We start from the raw sequence: 16,121 nt of genomic DNA on the forward strand, positions 1-16,121 counted from the left end.
AAGATGTTCCCAAGATATTTCACCTGAACATTAAAAGAATGTTTGTCATTTAGTGAGCAAAGAGAGACTTGGGCAGAGAGCAAAATATCATCCGTTAATGGGGGCACAGACTGCAGATGGTAGTTAACACATGAGAGGTTCTAGAACAGTGCCATCTCACAAAAGTACTGTAACCATCAGTAACTCTTCACACACACACACACACACACGCATGTGCACACTTTTTATTGCTGTCTTTGGCCCTTCTTTTTCTTCTTATATCAAATTCTCCCTTTGTCTAGGTATTCCTCTCTGTTTATATGGCACTGGCCAGGAAGGACAGAGCTTAAGTCACTGAATGGTGGAATCAGTTAAATAAAAAATTGGGGTTGAGGGACTTTACTTGGGAGATTCCTTGTCCCATTAAATTTTCCCCTTCCCACTTTCCGTTTAACCCACCCTCACTCTCTCAGGGTCTTGTGCTGATGCTAGTTGACAAACCAAACTGGCATAACACGTTTTTATCTTTGGCCTTCCATGGTTTATATGATAGAGAGGGAGCAACTTACAAAGAGAGCATCATTCAAGCCCTGCCCACAGTCTCCCTTAGCTTTTGCTCATGCCCCATGGGTGTGTGGTCTCACCTCACAGCCTGTGGATGCCGCATGTCACTTCCATGTCTGCGGGATGCCTCTGCCATTCACCCCGGTGGTGGCACACTTCCTTTCTCTTTTCCAGTCTCCTTTAGCTTTTGCCCACACCCCATAGGCGAGAGGTCTCACCCCAGGGTCTGTGGATGCCCCATATTGCTTCCATGCCTGCAGGACATCTCTGCCATTCACCAAGGTGGCAGCACACTTCCTTTTTCTGTTTCAAACTTGCTGCCTAGCTAACCGCAGCTAACTCTCCTCAGCAGACTCCACCTCTGGCTGGCTTACACTTTTCAGAGGAGTAAGTAATTTTCAGGCTACACTCCTGTTCACCCATTGCTCTCTTTACAGCCTGGTACGGAAGAGAGTTCTTTATTTTGTTAATTATTTGCCACAAGGATTCATAAGTTTAATTTCTTCTTACAATTGAATCTTCTACCTTATAAAACAGAGTGGGGGTGTACCATAATTTTGGATCATCTTTTAAAACAAAAACTGGAATTTGTAAAGAGCCAAGGGTCATTATAAGTGATTCAACAGTTAAGGAAAAATTTTACTGAGTGATAACAAACAGCTGACTTCAGGGACTGGATACTACTCTGAGCATGCTGCACCACAAATATTCAGTTCAAATGTGTCTTCCTACAGGAAACTTTTCCAGAAAAAATACTAGCTCAAATGAACTGCACTTTTCTAATTAAAGTCCCATGCACGCCACTAATATAGCACCTATTACCCTGCATTGTAATTAGGATTTTAAACTGTGTCTTTTCTAATATACTAGAGGCCTGTGAGGCAGGAATTAGATCTTACACTTATAAATGTTGAAAACCAAGGCTAAACCTGGTACATATCATATACTCAATAAATGCTTGATTGAGTTACCGACTAAATGAATGGTGTGGAGTAGAAAAATAAATGAATAAATTACTTTTTAAGGATGAGAGCAATGGCACAAGGTAATGCTATTCTGCTTAAAATTGCACAACTATTACGTAATAGCAGCAAAATACAGATTATAGTTTGAAAAGAAAAGCAAGATACCCACATACTTCTTGAAGCTCCACAAAAATGCAGTCATCTGGTGTTTCCAGGATTGGATTTTGCTTGTCTCTACAATGTTACTGGCACTGGGGGCTGCAGAGACGTTTCAGAAGCTAAGATGGCTTCCTGCTTTTTCAGAGGACCTGAGATTGGTTCCCATCACCAAAATCAGGTGGCTCACAACTGCTTGTATCTGCAGTTCTAGGGAAGTTGATGCCCTCTCTGGTCTCTGCGGGTGCCTGCACACGTAGCATATATTCACACAGAAACACAGTGAAAATCAAAAGAAAGTATTTTTGCCAAATGACAGCATTCTATATATTCTATGGCTTTTTACTGAGATAAACAACATATAACCTAATTTATAATAAGTGTACAACTAGCATTTGCATTTTTAAAATCCTATTCACTTAAGTAGTCACTATATGATGTAAAATCATATAAATATTGATATAAATCCACTGTGGTTCACAAGCTTATACAAAAATGCACCCTGACATCTGTTCATCATTGTTTTGTCAAAAGAAAGTAAGTCATGTGAAGAGGTGGTTCTATACACAGTGGCTTTAGACAATAGCTATTATTTTCCTTTATAGGAATAACACCAGAATTCAAGCCACATCTCTGTTTCATCTGATTTTATTCCCTTTGATAACGAGTAAAGCATACTTGGAAATTCAGACAGGTAAATAAGTGTCTGGTGGTGTCTCCATCTTTTATTATAGGTTTAGTTCAAATATTTCCTATATCCAATGGGATGCCTTTTTAAGTCCCTGAGAATTCTGTAGTAAAAGACAAATTCTATGCAGTGACAGTTGAAAGAACAAGAAAGGAAGTATGCTTCCAAACGCATTCTTAGGATTCTTTTGGGGAAGCCTATGCTCTCTGAATCATGCTGACCATAGGTGACTGTATAGATAGAAGGAAAGAAAATAAAAGTACGAAAAAGGTTCAGTGAAACAGACTTTATTGATCCCCAGTAGGTTTTTATTTAACAAACTTTCCACCTCTTCCAAAATCTGAACCAATTCAAGCGAATTCAGAAATGACACTTCTAGTGGCTTTGCTTTATTCAGTAAAAATAAGAAGTGAAAGTTATTCTCCTTGCCTGAGCTTCAGGGCATTTATGTTCTGTTGATAGTGTATTTTTAGTTAACGTTGGCGATGAGCATTATTTTACACTTTGTTGGATCCAATCAAAAATGCTTGTTGGATATGAGAGAATAAAACACTGGTGTGTTGCCATGTTTACATAATAAACTTATCGTACATTTATTATATGTATTACTTTTTGATTACAAAAATCTGTGGGTGGGGCTGGAGAGATGGCTCAGCAGTTAAGAGCACTGACTGCTCTTGCAGAGGACCTGGGTTCAATTCCCAGCACCCACATGATGGCTACGAACCATCCTTAACTCCAGTTCCAGGGGAATCCAAAGCCATCTTCTGACCTCCTCAGGATTGCATGACACGGGTGCACTCACATACATGCAGGCAATGTACTCATACACATAAAATAATAAAATATTTTTAAAAACCTGTGGGGGTATAGGACTATGAGACCATAAACCTTAGTTTCAAGCACCTGAATCAAGCTAAAAGAATAAAGCAACGCTTGAAAAAGTACAATAGAAAGCTGAGAAAATGAAACAAAAAAGTGGAAAAAGAAAATACAGATCTGCTCTTCTTCTAATTACAGAGAGAAAAGCAAGACAAAATGCATTTGCGGCACAGCACATCTCGAGTATTAGCTGTTTTCTTTCTTAGAAATGATTAATTTTATAATTAATTTAAAAATAGCTATTCTATAGTTTAAAAATAATTAAATGATTAATTACTTTAAAGTGTATATGTAAAAATGTTTTGCCTGCACTTATGTAAGAGTGCCACATGTGTACAGTGTCCATGGAGGCCAGAAGAGGATGTGGCATCATGTGGAACTGCAGTTACTGCTGGCTTTTAGGTACCATGTGGGTGCTGGGAAGCAAATGCATGTCCTTTGCAAGATCAGCCAGTGCTCTTAACTACTGAGCCACCTCTGAAGCACCTATGAATTTTTAAAAATGTAAAAAAAGCAAAAAGAAGATGTTTGTAGAAACGGAGGGAACTTTTGTCTGAGAAATTTACTTATTGATTGATGGGTGATAAAAATATGCATATAAATAGATGTAAAATTTTAAAACATGCAATACCAAATTGGTTCAATTTATGTTAGCATATTTAATACTTCAAAATATTTTCAATGTGTTATCACAGTTTGTTGGTATGAGAGTGTGATTTACCTGGACTGTCGCTCTTTTTTACAGAAATGGTAAATGAAGTTTACGGAAGTCACAGACACTGAGGTAGAGAACTGTACCTCATTGCCATGTCACCTATGCTAAGATAACACTATTAAATAACTCACATTGCCACTGTTCACTCAGTGTTACATAGACTATGGGCACAGCAAAAGCTCTGCCTCATCAGGCAGTGTATCAGTTAAGATCCTTTCAATTATCCACACATACCAGAACACTGCTGGGAAATAATGGATATCAATTACTTTCCTCTCAGTTTGAAAGCACCTGGGTATAAATTTAGCTCAGTAACTCAGTGTCAGTAGCAAAGTTCTTCAGTTTATTTACATACTGTGCTGTCCAAGTATTTAAGTCAGAGTCCCTTCTGGTCTGCTGTCATGAAAGCATCGTGCCCACCTGCAAGCCTGTGAAGAAAGATTGCCCATGTACCCACACTTGCCCCTGCAGAGTCCTGAGACCCTTCACTCATGGTTCTCTAGCATAGGCAGCATGGCCCACTTTGACTAAGTTGAATTTGACTTCTGGTTTGTTTGACCTAATGAAACCGAAGTTGTAAAAATAGAAAGAAATGTTGCTGTAGTGTGCTTTCTGCTTTGCTACAGCCTTGTCAGATCATTTGTGGGGGGATATTTATTTATACCATCAGCATCCCTCTCAACCCAACAATGAACTAGTAATGCCTCATTTCTTTGCCACTACAGATCTCTACTCTTGAATGCTTCTTGTTATCTTACTAATGCTTGTCACAGTAGATTGTTTAGAAAATAACTGAGTATGCCAATGACTTTGTATCTAGCTCTGTTGGACTGCTGAGCTACTGGTTGTCTATCATGCTCTCTCTCTCTCTCTCTCTCTCTCTCTCTCTCTCTCTCTCAAACACACACACATGCACACATGCACATGCACACACATGCACACACACATGCACACACATACACATATATGTATATATATATATAATTTCTCTCTTAATTATCTGTCATCATAGCAGTTATTACAATTTCTTCCCCAAATGTATAATTTAAGCAGACTTCCCTAAATTGTCATAAAACATCTATGAGTGAACAAACAAAGATAACTTGTTACACCATTAAAAACAATAAGCTGTAAACTACTTAAAGAATCAGGGATAAGGAGATATTTGGAGATCTTTACTTCTCTAAGTGTACTTTACATTATCAAAAAATTGGAGAAATCACACTTTTCTATCTCTCCAACATTAGCCCTGCATGTCTTATAAATTTTTAAACAAACTCAACTGGATCAAGCACTAATTTTGCTTTATGAAGTTGGCAAAGTTTGGTCTTCTCTATTTTTTAGAATTTACAGCAACATGTCACTTTCTCCCTTTGCTAAACACCTGTAAGATGGTGGAAAACACTTTGGGAATTTGTCCAAAGATTTTCTAATCCTAGAAGACCAAGTAAAAAAACTAGAATCATTTAGTTTGTTGATAATAACTTGCTGATCTGAAAGACCTGCTTTAAGAGATCGATTGTATATGCTATGTTAACACTATTATGCTGTAAATCTTCCTAATCACAACTAGATTTCTACTTGCAAGATTCACCATAAAATTGCTCCCCTTTAAGACTAGCTCTCATAGTATCAGAAGTACTATGTAAACTTCCAAGGGAGAAAAACCAAACAATGATCCTACCCAGCTGTAAAGATTACAAATGACAACAATGACCAGCCTAGCAAACTATCTCTATTGGGGCAATAGTGTCGCCTTTATCTTGAGGGTAATCAATAACTGTCTAATTGGACTTAAAGTCCATTCAATAAGGAATCCGTGCATGGTAATGTAAACATAACCAAGTACATACACATGATTGGAGAGGTCAAAGACCACAGAGAAGAGACTACTACTGTTGCTTTCCTTGATCAACTCAATTTTTTATATTCTAAATACATATCCTTATATTTGTAGATGAATGTAACTCTCATCACTCATCAAAGAAGCTTCTTTTTTTCAACAGGGTGAAGACTATATTGCAAAGTTCCACTACTACTAAAAATGCAGAGAATAAGTGACTGTAGGGTGCCCAACCCTAACTGATGCATCTACATTGCAACCTTTGCACTTGAGGCTCAGGGAACATCAAGGAAGAGGTGGCAGAGAAATTGTAAGAATCAGAGGAATAAGACTCCTGCTGCTAGATAATGCATTCTAGACACAATAAGGAGCCTACGACCATGAAATTTACACAATATGGTAGCCTAACAAAATTTTCATTATGACAAATCCAGTTGATTTGCCAAGGTTGATGGGGGTTATTTCATAGGGTCCCAATTCAAGATGAAGAACTATAGTCAATCAATAGATGCTGAGGGAGGGGGAATCAGTTTTCTTCAGGGACAGGTTCCCTGATAGACAATCTAAACCCGATTGTTAATCACCTAGTGGTCAACCCTAAACACATGACACACAAGGACTAATAAATGGGCTCAGTGCATTATATGTATGGATATATATAGTATGTATATATAATAATAAGCAAAGAAGAGGATCGGAAATAGAGATAAAGCAGAGGATATGGGTGGAGTTGGAGGGGGAATGAAGGGGGGATAATGAGGCAAATATAAAACTCATGTGTGAAATTCTGAAAGAATAAAAAGAATTATTAAAAAAATAAGAGAAGTAGTGGGGAGGAGCCATGCTGGAAGATATGGGATGAGGTAGAGGGGAAAATGTGGGTTAGGTATTATATTCCATTGTATATATGTATGAAATTCTCAAAAATAAGGAAAAAACATTACTGAATCCAGTCACTGTATTTCTGTCATTTGTTCCCTTTTTTGCATTACTGAGACTCAATTAAGATATTGTTCTCTTTTATTGTAGAAATTTAAAAACTGGGCTTTGCCTCATCAAGTGATTTGTTCAGTGGACTTTTTGGTTGTAATACTGGTGAGCTTCCACCTTCCACTAGACAATACTGATAACCTTCTTCACCCACAAAGAGACTATACATATTTGAATAAAATAAAAGGAAAGATGCAGATGGTGCAGTGGCTCACCAGTGAATTCTTATGGTTTAACTTTTGTGAGTTGTTTTCTCTGGGATCTGTGGAAATACTGCACCTATAGAGATAATTTGTGGTGCCAGTCATTATAGCTACCTATATCACTAAATTATCCTGTTTCGATTTTTGCTACTAAAATATTTGAAATATTTATTTTGTATGTAATGATTTAAAAATATGATAAGCTATTTTATAATAAGATATATAGTTTGACTAGGGAAAATTATATTTTTATTTGATTTCATTCATAAATTAAAAGTTTAGGGGCAAATATATTGTCTTCATATCCCATTTTCTAATTGATTTTAGTTCTTGTCAGTGGTAACACCGAAGTGCATGAAAACTGGAAAATCTTTTAAAATTCTCAATAAATACTTTACTATGAAGCTCTGAAAGTATATTAATATATTGTAAAACAAATATTCTAGGTAGACCATCATTACAAAAAAATAGAAGAATGAGCCCTACGTGGTAGCACATGCCAGAGGCATGATGGCCATTCTAGTACAAGGGGAGGCTTGGTTACAGAGTGAGACTTTGTAACAAATAAACAAACACAAACAAAAAGGGAATGAGGGAGAGAGGGAGGGAGGGAGGGAGGGAGAAAGCTATAAAGGAGGAAGGGAGGAAATAAGAGCTAAAGAATGATTACGGGGAGAATTGATGGCATTTTATATAACTTTAGCTGATCTTTCAAAGAAAATCTTGTAAATATTTCTATTCTCAAACTAGTTACTACTCACAATTTTGAAAAAATTGAGAAGTTCCACATGAAAACAGGTTAAAGATAAAATTAAACCTTGGTAAATCGTTGTGCTATTATAATAATTTATGAAAGAGATCTTTTATGGTAGGAAGGAAAAATGTATTAATTGGGTAATTTTATAGTATGTTGAAGTTTTGCTTTCAGGAACCAGACACGTAATTTTAAATGGAGGCACTGGCCTCTTTGGCGTGACTTCTTATTTGCCTATAAACTTGCATGGATAGTCTCCAACACAAGGAAGGACCATGTGTACTGTGAGGTCACAGGTGTGCACTCATGCTCCCCACCAATTGCCACACTGAGTTTTCAATTGTTCCTTTTTCAACTTAATTTCATGAAAGTTAATGCTTTAATTTCATTAAAGTTGTCTCTGCTCATTTTTCTTAGGTCTTCAACAGGCTTTTGAATTTAATGCATAGAGCCGTGCTTTCTTAACACAAAACAAAGTGGTCATTTTGGCAGCTTCACAAATCTATTTAAATACTTATCAATTAATATCAGTAGCGATGTCCTACAGAAATACCTTGATGTAAATAGTATTCTTTACAGTTAGTAACAAAGAATGGAAACCTCAACAAATAATGAGGACAAAATTTACTGTCACATCACTTGATAGGACATATGTGAAAGTGTTGCATAGATGAGAAAGTGTTTTAGATATTTGTATAGAATGCTCATAGCATCTTAGGGCTCATATAAATATATTTTAATGTTTATGTAGTACATAAAGTGTGGTGGTATTTTCTTTCATTGTGTATATTTTGAAGTTTCTAACTAATTAAATTTTGATCATAAACATTGCAAAATTGAGTAAAAAGTGTCATTACATATTGCATTAGTTCAACCATATAAGTCAATCTACAGCAAGGAACAAACACAATAATAATACTGCCATGCTAATAAAAATTGATGTGTTGCTTAGTGAAGACAGATATGCTTAAGAGTTCACCAAATGGCAGAAATAGTAAGATAAATAAGTGTACAAACATGTTGATTCAACTAAGAGCAGTCAGAGACTTTGAGTGTTAAATTCATGAGGTGTTCATATGATGTGTGTAATGCTATTGTATTTAAATTATATCCACTTAAACTAAACTTTGGTTGGCATCCCTTTAAGTGCACTTTAATGTGGCTGTATGTGTGAGGAGTATGTATAAATATACACTCAGGTGTGGTTTGTGTTTTTCTCACATTTTTCTCAGTTTAATGAAATTAAAATGTTAAAACAATAACTACTAGTGATCATGAGAGACAATGTAACATATTGAATATTAACTCTTATTCATACATACCATTACTTGTAAATCCAAGAAAAACTCAGTATTTCCAGCTTTGTACTCTGTTTAAACACCTTCAAATATACATATTCCTTGCAAAACATTTTAACAATGAGAAAATGAAAAAAAAATCTGAAATCATTATCAATAAATAGAGAAATCGATTGCAGCATAAATCACGTCAGACTATTCTAGAGTGAGAAAAGATGGTCCATAACCACAGGTATCAAAGAGATGAATTACCTTGGATAATAAAGATTATAAAGACACAGAAAAACACATTACATATGTATAAATGTCAAAATAAAAATCAAATTATGTAAATTGAGCATAAAAATTAATGAAAAAAGTTTTCCAGTTTTTCATTGATTAAATTTGTTCTTTGACAATTTCTTGTATGTACACAGTGTTAGAAATCTGCCACAGTATCCATTCCTGAAAACTGAAATTAGACCAGGGGACCCTGGGAAACTGTCCCCTCAAGATCACTTTCATTGCCCTCTTGAGAGTCTTTATTTGAAGCTCAGCATATTAAGTTCATGCAGAGTTTACATATGATAAGTGCTCAAGCAGTACAAAACACATAAGGATTTTCCCTTCATGATAGTAAGAAAACAAGCACAGAATGCCCAAGATCGGGGAGACTGACCCAGTACCAGACCTCCTTTGGTGCAGGCAGAAGTATAAAAGGGGAGCTAAACTTGCCCTGGTACCCCAAGGATAGCTGTCTGGCCTTCCCAGCATTCTGGGAGTAAACTGTCCCCTCCACCAAACTCTACTTCAACAAAATCCAAAGAAGTCTCTTAATTCTTTTTTTTTTAAATATTATTATTTATTGTTTTTATTTTACATGTATGAGTGTATTGCCTGAATGTATGTGAGTGCACCAGTGTGTGCAATGCCACGTAGGTCAGAAGAGGGCTTCCGATTCCCCTGGACCTGGAGTTAAGGACAGTTGTAGCCGCCATGTGGGTGCTGGGAATTGAACCCGGGTCCTCTGCAAGAGCAGTCAGTGCCCTTAACCACTGAGCCATCTCTCCAGCCCCAAGAAGTCTCTTAATTCTAAATGAGCCAAGTGACAGAAGCCTGTTAACTATCAGTGAGCAGAGCTACATAAGTGTATTCTGATTACTTTCCACCTGCCCATCTTTTATGCACCTCTCACTTCTCTTGTTACCACTTTTCTTCCTAAAAATTACCCTCCCAATCTTTCACGCCTTTTTGTTTCATTTTGTGACCCAGTGATTTTTTAAATTTGTTTTTATTAAATTTTGTTGCATTTCATTTAGAATACTCAAACAATCTGAATCATCTTTATTGTCCCATTCCCACCAGCACCCTCTCATAGCCGCCCCCCGACCCTCCCACTGGAACCCATATACTCTGTCCTGGGTGTTAAGGCCCAGTGTGTCAAGTCAGTATCCCCTAACTTTCCCCAATGCAAGTCCATCCACTTGTGGTCTAGTCAGATGCCTCTCATCTATCTATCCAAACACTTATTTTATTTTCTTATTTTTTTAAGAGAACGTAGGGTGGGGGTTTATTTACGGATGAGTTGGCGCTCTCCATTTACGGCTGCCTTGGAAAGTCCACACTCAAAAATAGATCTTGTGACTTCCTGATAGCAGGAAAAAACTGTGAGAGGTGCCTCCTGGAGTTCTCAGCTTACATATTAGCCTTAGCCCCTCCCCCACATGTAGCTAAGGTCCACTGATTGGGTGGGAGGGGTAACTGACTCCCCCATCAACTCCTTGATGAGTATGAGAAGGAGGTGTGACTATAGCTTGCTGGCATAGTGATAGGAGTTATACTTACAGTTAACACTCCATCCTTTCCTCCCTCCCTCAAATTCGTAAGTAGCGAACAGTTCAGCCAGAATGGTAGGGTCCCATGACACCTTCCCTGACTCACTATTGAGACTGACTGTCAACAGGTCTAGTTTTAAGCAGGCCCAGTTCAGGAAACTGCAGCTGTTGTGAGTTTACAAAGGCTGTGCTATGTCCAGAAGACAACATTTCACAGCTCTTTTCCTTATCCTTTGGTTCTTATATTCTTTCTGCTTGCTTTTCTGCAATGTTTTCTGAGCATTAAAGGGGTTGGTCCTGTATGAAACTGAGGACTCAACTGTCACTTATTCTCAGCACCTTAAACAGCCATGAGTCTCCTCACTTATTACCATTTACCGCAAAGGGAAACTTTTCTCATTAAAACTGAGAGCAGCATTTGTCCTTTGGTATAAATGTAGATATTTGGAAAGCAGTTTGGAGCCATGTCAATTTAACTAGACACAAGAATTCATTCTTCTCTTGAAGCCTATGACCTCCTGAGCTGTGGATGTTTCACAAGGTTAACAGTCCAAGGGATGTATTCCTTCCACTGGAGTGAGCCTCAAATCCAGTCCTAGAGTAACTGGTTACCACCATATGGCACTCAGGTCCACTATTTTGTCAGTTGGTAGAACATGGGAATCTTCAATAAGAAAACTCAGAAGAGTTTTTCTCCTTGAAAAAGGGAAACAGCTCTGTTTAGAGGCATAAACGGAGTCCACAATAAGATGATTATTTGTGAGGCTGGAGTGATGGCTCTGTGGTTAAGAGTACTGTCTGCTCTTGCAGAGGACCTGCGTTTGGATCCCAGAACCAACACGGTGGCTAAAACTGTTCATAACTCCAGTTCCAGGGGATTTGCTTGACACAGGTGCACTTGCATGCAGGCAATACGCTCATAAACATAAAATAAAATACAATAAATAAATTATTTTTTCAAAAGATGATTATTTGCAGCCGGGTGTGGTGGTGCACACCTTTAATCCCAACACTCAGGAGGCAGAGGCAGGCAGATATCTGTGAGTTCAAGGCCAGCCTGGTCTACATAGTGAGTTCTAAGACAGCTGGGGTTAGAGGGAGACCCTGTCTCAAAAAGACCAAAAAAAAAAAAAAAAGATGATTATTTTTTTTTATTGGTAATATTATTGTCAAAATGATTGATTATGAAAAGTAAATTTTAAATAATTTAAAATATTAGCTGTGATTTGACATTCATGTTAGTTTTCAACAAATGCAATAAAAATAATCTTAAAATGATAATAGTTTTACTATGGGGTTATATTTGAACCTTTGTGTCAATATACTTAGTTACTTAAAACTCTGTTTAGTCATCAACAATCAGAATGAGCAAGCAACAACCTAAGGACCTAATTAGTGTATGTACTCTCCAATTTGGCTGAATGGAATAAAGAAAAGAAAAAAAAGTCTAGTTATCCATGTATGATGAAATGATAACTTTCAAACTTATTCATAAGCTATATTACATTGTTTTTGGAAGATGTATTTTCACTGAAAAAATGCTTTGATAATTTTCAGCTAAATTTAAATATTTAAATCTTTAAGTGCAGAGTGAATTTATGCATTTTTTTTTTTTTTTTACTAAATCCTCACATTCTGTTTCCAAGTGCAATCTTGTAAGTGAGGCATTTGTCTTTCACAGTTTTAGCTGACCTTATTCTTTCCTTTTGTGGGAGTTTGAGTATAAATATTTCATAATACCAAAGTGTAAAATATTTAAGCTGCTTCATTTCACACCACTATGTGTGTGAAATATATATGTATTTAGACATTTTTAAAAAGATTCTTCAGAAATCTCTAGTGTTGATATTTCTTATAATGTTTAGTGTGTTGCATATTGAAATGGTGCTTTATAGAAGTTTACATCGCCATAAATATTTATAAAAATAATGACAATTCCCTTTGATCATATAGGCACATTTCATTATGCAATTCTAAAGTGAACACTTTGGGCATTATTGATTCATTATGTGGTTTTTAATATTTTGTAAAATTAGTTTTCACTTTAAACCTAAAATATTGAAAATAGTTACCATATTTCATGAAACTCAAATTTAAAAGTTACAGCTCTACTATTTTGTACTACAAAGAAGGAGAAAATGTATGATTATGTGAATCACTAATATGGAAATTTTTTTTATTTTTAGAGATGTTAAAATGTGAAAAGAAAAGCAAAACATTCATGCTTAAAATTTTTTATAATAAAGTTTTACATTTTTTGGTTTTGAAGCTATGATTTACTTGGCTAAATATCTAAATATCCAAACTTATCTATCTTCATTGGGAATTTTTTTATGTTATTTTGATTTCTAATGAAGTTTTTCTTTTTTTCTTTTTTTGGTGTTTTTGAAACAGGGTTTCCCTGTAGCCCCAGCTGGCCTAGAATTCACTATGTAGACCAGGCTGTCCTCAAACTCACAGAGATCCACTTGCCTCTGACTCCCAAGTGCTAGGACTACAGGCATTTCTTATACCTTAAAGCAGAATAATATTTTCTTCTTCTCAAGCACAATAGTTTCTTTCAATAAGTCTGCTGAAAGAAATGAAAGCTTATTCTTTAGAAGAAACTGGGTTTTAGACTATCTGATAAATTGTACTTAATGCAAAGTATGAACCTTGCCTGTGAGATCAATGTTATATAAAAACTGTGTTCCTGGCTTTGAGAAAAGAGAGCAGATGTCTTCACTTTTTAAGATTATTGGTCTCATAATATGCTATGAATGATAGATTTATAGATGACTCAAACAATATGACAAATATGTAAATTTCTCAGAGGAGATCCCATAGCATATAGTAAATCATATTTGTAAGTTTCTTAGCACCTACAGTTAGCCATTTTTGCCAGTAGCGTAATAACTTTGGCTTTTCTGTTATACCATAGGGCAATTCAAGCTCTCAAATTTGATGAAAAAAGACCGAGAAACTCTGGGAAAACTGAATAGACATTTTAGCTTATGTGCATGTGCACTGACGAACAATAAACACGGCAGTACAAAAGCAGCCTGCTGAACATCAGCAGCTTACTGATTGCAAAAAAGGAAAAGATCTTGAAGCACATTGAGAGAAGGAACTAAAGTTTTCTGAGAAGCACACTCATTTTGGTGATGGGCTGTAATACACCAATGGTGGATAGAGTGGGATGGAAAATTCACTGGACTTCATCTATGGCAACAAGTGCGAGTTTTTATTGTTTAGTTGAGACAAAGAAAATGTAGAAGGAAAGGAAGGGAACAGGGTGAAAACTCAGTTCATAAAAGTGCTAACTATGGGATTATGAGGACCAGAATTCAGACCCCCAAAACCCAAGTAAAATGCTAGGCATGGCCACTCATGTCCATAATCCTAGCTCTGGAGCTGAGCAACCAGCTGAGCTGAAATACCACGAGCTCCCGGCTCAATGAAAGACCCTGTCTCCAGAGAATAAGTTAGAGAGTAATAAAGAAACACATTTGATGTCTCCTTCTGCCTTCTTTATGTACCTCACACAGGTACACACACACACACACACACACACACACACACACACACAGGCACGCAAGCACATATGCATGAGAAAAGAAATGAAATGAATGTTTGGAAGAAGACAATGTCTAAACAGAAAGATAAGGCCATGGAAGATTCTTACTGTGATCCAGGTCTAAGATTTTGGAATGAGGAATTGGAGATGAACAAGGAAAGAAAAAGGTTAGATTTTTTTAATGTCATGAGATTTTAAGATTAGTAAAAAGATATTGTGATAAATTAACATATTTGACAAAGTGGCTAAAATCTATTTACAAAATCTATCTTGATTTTCCTTATTTCCACCATTACAGTAAAATCCTTACTGAAAATGAAGTTTTGTTGAACACTATCGAGAGTAGAGAGCAACTGAAATGTAAACTTTGTATCTTAGAGACATTTCAGTATTTTTATATTCGTAACAACTACAATTTAAAAAAATATGGATTTATCTAGTGATAATTAAGCTGAGAACTTGTGAATTAGCCTCAATATTTAGAGTAAGCAGAAGATAAAATTTTTCTGGAAGCAAAAAGTGTTGTTTTGTACAAAGTCAAGGTTCTAAAGCAAAATTAAAACTTATGTAAAATCCTTCAACTGTGAGTGTGATGATGCTGAATCAGAAAAAGAAAATGTTCATAAAGGTACGATTTCTTGGATGTTATTGTCATAAAAATATAATTTTTAAAAAACTTTTATTATTCACAATTATTTATGGATAACATCTTGATAAGACTATAAATTGAATTTTCATTAACAAATGATAAATAAGAATGGAACTAAACCCATTTTCATTGCTCTGAATATCTTGGACTAGTTTAAGCTGAAGCATTAAACAACACCCAAGTCTTTGCAGATTAAAATCACAAAATGGCAGGAGCAGGAATGAGGGAAAAAAAGGCAAAGGGCTGAGTAGGGTGCCGCGGGCAGAGGGAAGCTTCCTCCGTGACCTGGTTCTGTAAGGGGTGCCTTCTGACTCAGCTTCTTTGGGACCACTGCTTGACTTCACAGCTGTCCTCGCCCAAGATGTCACCTGGCTGTTTATGGTCCAATAACTCTTGCCCTTGACAGTCAATTGTCCTCAATAAGCACAGTAGCAACAGGCAGAGAGGAAGATGGCAGGATGGCTGCTGGCCTGTGTGGTTGGGGAACTACAACTTATCATTCCTTCCCGTTTTGGTTAAAGGGTCAGCCACAGTAGATGATTGAACTCAGAGAAAAGTAATGAAAGGTGTTGATGTCTTGTAATAAACAGCAGAAAAACCTACATATGAGTTGAAGTGGCTAATTTGCCATGCTATAAAGAATGGAGCTTAAAAGTAAGGAATACACTAAAAAGACAAAAAAAAAAAAAAAGAAAGTAAAGGATACAGAGCAAATAATCTTCAAATACTTAAAAGCAGAACTTGAAGGCATTATGTTCTTTTGAGTGAACATCCACTAAATATACAAGGAAACATACTCCTGAAATAAGGTTCTTGTCCTTCAGTGTTCTTACATACGGGTAAGAGACAGTGTAGACAGGGTCAGGCAAGTCATTTCTGATGGCGTGAAATTGTAAATAAATAATTGAGAAATGTTTAATTGATACCAGACATTTTAAAAAATCTTATTGAATTTTTTTCAATTTTCATGCAGTATAATTTGATGGTATTTAGGACCCTCTCCTCTCCATATCTCCCTACACTTCTTAATTCCTCCTGCACAATTTAATGTATTCTATTTTACAT

The sequence above is a fragment of the Nannospalax galili genome, unplaced genomic scaffold (genome assembly GCF_000622305.1).
Source record: "Nannospalax galili isolate Female #2095 unplaced genomic scaffold, S.galili_v1.0 scaffold581, whole genome shotgun sequence".
Classification (NCBI taxonomy): Eukaryota; Metazoa; Chordata; class Mammalia; order Rodentia; family Spalacidae; genus Nannospalax; species Nannospalax galili.